Genomic DNA, 5,721 nt, shown 5'->3' with positions numbered 1-5,721 from the left:
GAATATTCTGTCCTTTTTATTTTGTTAAGATGGCTACTAGAAAACTTAACATTTTCTTTGTAGCTTGAATGCATTTCTACTGGACGGTGCTAGTACAGAATCGGTCCTCTCAACCACATCAGCTCCCATCCTTCCTTAGAACAATTAATTTGCAACACCCTCTCCCCTCTCCTGAAATAAATGTTATAGATAATATAACTCATCTATATGCACAATTGTTAAAAGTCAATATAATGGCCTACCTGTAATAAAAAGATAAAGGAAAAAAAATCTATAGTTTAAAATGTATTTCAACTTATGACTAGACACGAGTGCTTGAAGACAAAATAATCAGATGCTTGAATACATTTGCAGAGTCACCATTAATGGGCTATTAATGCAGAGTAATAACTCAAATTCTACGAATACTATTGCCTTCAGAGATGTGATTTTCTGAAATGAAACAACTCAGTCAAGTTCCAACAAAACAAAAGTTGTACAACATTTTTATTTATATGGTTACATTCTTGTGAAACTGAGTACTAAATGGAGAAAAACTATGTGTGTGTATATGGAAACGAGTTAGATTCTAGGTTCAGAGACTTACAGATTGTTCACTTAAATGAATATCCAGTGGGATAGTTAGAAATCAAGGACCCCAGAGTCATGGTTCATCGTTCAGAACTCTCCTGTGTGCTGCGGGACATCTTGTATTCCCATGTACCCTGGACGCCTGCTGAAGACCCGTGGCGTCCTCCAGTCACTGGGACAACCAAAAGCATCCATGCTCTGCCTCAGAGGCAGCAGAGACCCCACTGAGAAGCAGCAATATTGTGTTGTGAGGACCACAGGGTGGGCCCATCCATGGCCTTCAGTACCTCAGCCTAAGGCTAGCCCACCAGTCCAGCACGGACCACTTTCCACGCAGACATGTCCGATTGAGCCAGCCCAGGGTACATTGTGTCTTTGTCTGGGTACGGCTGTATCAGTACTCAGACTGCCGTTCCGTCCCCAGGGCCCACTGGCTCTGGGAACTTTTCCTGCTCTGTCCATCCCTGACCATCCTTCCCTTTTTGGAGGTTCCGGAACAGCCATCGAGCACACAGCTGATGCTCTTCTCAGGTGGGAAGCTTTTCCCCTCGTGAAATGGTGAACCTTTCAGAGGCAGGGGCAGCGTCTTCTGCTTCTTCCCGCCCTCACAGGCCCATGACACCGCTATGCGAAGGGGTGCAAATAAAGGTGGCATGAATGAAGAATCAAGGGGAAAGTTAGCAGACAAGGGGAGAAATTTGGGATTGGGGGATAGAGGGGACTATGAACTCACTTTCTGAGCTGGCTTGGGCATGGTCCTGGTGGAAGGGCCCCAGGGAGGGGGCCCTACAGTTGCAGGGCGCCTCTTTCCTAAGGAGCTTTGTTCTCCTAAAGCCCACTCTGGAATCGCAGAAGGACGCATCATCCTCCCGGCAGATTTTGCCACAAATTATCAGAGAGAGATCAAAATTAGGTGCGGCCTCTTCCAACTGAAAAGTTGAAGACCACCTCCAAATGCCTTACAGAGATGGATTTTATCAGCCAGTGGTGCCTACCAAGAGCGGAGAGAAAATTGTTTTGGCATAAAAATCCAAGTCCATTGGAGGCCCCTCCTAAAACATTTCTTTCTTTTTTTAAGAAAAACAGCTCGTTCTGAAAGTTGTTTCTTCCAAATATAGAACCTACTTAAACAGAGCTTAACCTTTCTGAGGTTCAAGTTCATTTATTCTTTGCATATACAATTTCAGCAGCTCCTTTATGTCTAAGAACAAAGGTTTGTTAAAGAGAAACCATCTCAACGTCTCCTTGGACATCAAATAGTTCTTCCGAGGAAATGCTTTGATGAGTTAAGTGTAAATGAGTAAGAAACATACGGCTTGGGTTTCTCATCTAATGCACATGGATTTGAGAATGAAGAGGGGAAAACCTTTTGGGGAAATATGGTTTGGATTTGGGCTCTGCCTACAACACAAACACTGATTAACTTAAAGAATATGGATTTTTTCCCTTGGGTCGCATTCCCCACCTTCAGCCTGAAGCATTAGCAATCATTCTTTCTAAAGATTTAATGTCAGATTGTAAGGCGGGGGAGAATTTTTGATTAGGGAATTCACAGGTTACCAATGTTCAAGAACCAAATCATTTGGTGACAGATCCACTTCCCAGCAGACTGGTTTTTAAGTGTTTTTTTCAGAAACATCTCTCTGTTGGCTAAAGCATCTCCCTAACCAGGAGGAGACCGGAGCCCTGTGTCTGGGTGAACTGAAAACACGGCCTTCTGGTAACCAGGCTCAGTGGCTGGTCATCCCATTAAGAAGGTCTTTTCCTACCCGGGGGTAGATGACTTTACCGGCGGTGGCCCTGATGTGACAATAGGCCTACACCAGGGAACCCAACTGAAGATCTTTTCTTTAGTCAGCACAAGCTTTCCTACAGCGGAGAGAAGGGGTAGATGGCATTAGGGATGTGAAAGCAGTTGACAGTGGTAGTGGCACATGGAAGGTGCTCCCTATATGTTGGTTCTGTCTGAGAAAATCTAAAAATAGACCCCTATGACCTCTGAGGATGGGAACTGCTCATCCCACACAGCCCTGCTAAGGGGTGGGCCCAGCCTAAGGACCAGGCAGCCCTGATCCCCGGATGTGGTTTGCCAGGGCAGGAATGTCGGAGCAGGGATCTGAAGGCAGCCCAAACCCTGGCGCTGGTGCAGTCAGCTGTGGGACCCCGGCCAAGTTACTTCACCACTCTGGGCCTCATTGTCTTTATTTTCCCTATATTTTTTCTAGAACATAAAAATTACCATCTTGACCATTTTTAAGTGTAGGATTCAGTAGTTTTCAATACATTCGTATATATCCATAATGATGCACACCACCTATCTCCAATAACATTTTTCATCTTGTAAAACTGAAGCTACATATCCACTAAACTACAACTCCCCATTTCTCTCTCCTCCACCAGCTTCCGGCAATTCCCATTCTACTTTCCAGCTCTGTGATTTTGACTACGCTCCTCATGTAAGTAGATTCATACAGACTTATTTCACTTAGCATAATATTCTCAAGGTGCATCATGTTGTGTCATATTGCAGAACTTCATTCCTTTTTAAGGCTGAATAATATTCTGTTGTATGTAGACACCACATTTTGTTTATCCACCCATCTATCGATGGACACACGTTGTTTCTACATTTTAGCTATTGCAAATAACGTTGCTGTGAATATACAAATCTCTTTGAGACCCTGCTTTCACTTCTTGTGGGTATCTACCCTGAAGTGGAATTCCTGGATCATAGGGTAATTCTATTTTTAATTTTTTTGAAGAATCACCATACTGTTTCCACAGCAGCTGCACCATGTTACATTCTCACCATGGTCCAGTTTTACCACATCCTCGCAGGCCAACAATTGCTATTTTGTTTTGCTTTGTTTTGCTTGAACAATAGCCATCCTAATGGGTGTGAGGGGAATCTTGGTGCCTTGACCTACGAACTGTAGGGGTTCGACCATAGGCTGACCCTGAGCCCCCGCCTCCAAATGTCTCCTAATTTCCCCTGTCTACATGTGTGTGTATGTTACAAGGTGAAGGTTACGTCATGCAGGCTCTTTGCAATCCAGGCCACAACTTCCTGCTTGAAGGGCTTGCGAGTCAGAAGCTGGGCTGCAGAAGCATCTGGGAGCAACTCTCCTTGGATCAGAGAGGAGGTGAAAATGTGCTAGCCTTTGTCACGCCCTCAGCCTCTTTAAATACAGCCCAGCCTTCTGGTTCCGTCAGCGGAAGGCACTGGTGGTCTGACTACGGGCGGTGATCTCGCAGGAGGACTGTGCAGCCCATGACTCATCCTTTGGCCCAGGGAAGCCCCCGAGAAAGGTCGAGTTCACATCGGCACTTGCCTGGAAAAGGCGGAGGTTGCACAAGGGGGTGGCTTTCTTAAGGAGACGCCTTTTCAAAGAACACATCGCGCTTTGTTCCGGGGATAAGATATTTTCCTCGATGGTCTGCCACTGCCTGTTTGGGAAGCTGGTGGCGAGCAGATGCGAGAGGGAAGAACATTTGCGTTCAAAGCAAACACAGTTCCCCAAGCAAAGCTGGTCCCGGCAGGATCCCGGGAACAGGATGACAGGCAATTATTTCAGTTTGGGGAGACACCAGTGGAAGTGCTTGCTGGGGCTCCTTCCTTATGAAGAGCCGCCGGGCCTGCGTCCAGAGAAGGAAGAACATCTTCCCAAGACACGGGGCCCATCGTGGCCCCAGCCAGAACCCCGTGAATGCTGCTGTCGCCACCTGAGAACCATAGGGCTGCGCTGCGTCTTGCCAGGAAGGAAGCAGCTGACACGGGAGCAGGAACTCCTCTGTGAACTGTCACATCCGATGCAGCAGACCCGGCGGATCCTTCTGGGAGAGACCCCCAGGGCTGGAGCCAGGGGCCTGCCGAGCGCCCACTTGCAATGCCCGCTGGGGACAGGCTGTCCAGGCAGGAGGTGACAGAGTCACAGAGGCCAAAGAGCGGGGGGCGGGGGGCTGGGGACGGGGGGGGGGTGGGGGGGGGGGCTGAGAACACCACTCTTTCCCGTTGGTGCAGTTTCTGGGACTCTCCCTGATGAGTTAGCCTGGACCTGGCAGTGATGGCTACGGAGGCCCCAGAGGAGGGAAGGAGGTGCCAGAGGTGAGCGGGGCTCCACTGGGGGCAAGAGCTGGGTGTGGAGGAGGCTATTGGAGGCGTGAATGTCCAATAGGATCCCCCTTCCTGGCACAGTGCTGTGCTGTGGGAATGACTCTCAGACACGGTGGCCCCTGGCCACCCATGCCAGTCACTGCTGCCGCGGGTTGGGAACTGACCAGACGTGCCAGGGCCTAGTGGCCAGCTGCTCACTGCCCTGAGGCAAGAACTGGAATCGTGGTGCCCAAGGGCTGATGGGACTCCAGTGTAGGCCAGATCCCTAAGTCCTTCGAGAGCACGGGCGGGGTGGAATGATGCTCAAGGGGGCATCCTGCTGGTATAGGATCTCAGGGTCTGAGCAATTAATTGGAAGAATTTAAGATGTGGCTTATTTGATCCCCCAGGTGAAGGCAGAGGCAGATTTACCGTGCGGTTGGTGAAAATGATGCTTTGAGTCCCCATTCACTAGCCTGGGCGTCTTCCAAGCCCACAGCTGCCTAGCATTGGGGTCACGTGGCATTTACTCTGGTCAAGTTTGAGAGGTAAGCCTTTTTATATTCTTTTTCTTAGAAAGAACCTCTAGAATGATGAACCCCAAATGGAGGGCTCCACAAAACCTGGAGTTTTGAGTTGCACCCATGAACCGGCATCCACAAGCAGAAGACGGGAGCATTCTTGGGGCTCAGGCAGCACCAAAGCAGGCGCCGGGGGGGGGGGGGGGGGGGAGAGGGGAGTGGGGGCCTCTGCGCCTGCCCCAGCCCTCGTGCTGGGAATCAAGAAGTGGTCTCGGTCCTCACCATCAAGGAATGGATACTCTCAGAAACTTGGAAATAATTTCCTGAGTAACACTCCAAAGGGGCGCGATCCATTTCCACTACTGATGGGGGTCTATTCACTCTCAGGCAGAGGGATCGAGATTAAATTGCACAAAATAGATGCAGAGACATAGAACCTGGAACAGGCGGACACATTTCAGAGGGAAGGCGGGGGTAGGGGGCCTGGCGGGGAGAGATTAACCAGGGAATTTATATGCACACGTGCATAGCCCATGG

The 5,721-nt window shown here is 49.0% G+C and overlaps 1 long non-coding RNA gene across 1 annotated transcript; it reads right to left on the bottom strand.

The window, feature by feature from the left end:
* Positions 1 to 455: 455 nt before the first annotated feature.
* On the bottom strand, positions 456 to 3,350 carry LOC308533540. Its single transcript, XR_013997099.1, has 2 exons — positions 1,304 to 3,350; positions 456 to 1,194 (listed from the first exon to the last, which is right to left on the bottom strand). It is a non-coding gene; the product is annotated as an uncharacterized lncRNA (long non-coding RNA).
* Positions 3,351 to 5,721: the final 2,371 nt, after the last annotated feature.

The sequence above is a fragment of the Myotis nattereri genome (genome assembly GCF_964212035.1).
Source record: "Myotis nattereri genome assembly, chromosome: 17".
NCBI lineage: Eukaryota > Metazoa > Chordata > Mammalia > Chiroptera > Vespertilionidae > Myotis > Myotis nattereri.
Note: the sequence above shows the minus strand (reverse complement) of the source record. Positions and strands in the feature narration are given on the sequence as shown.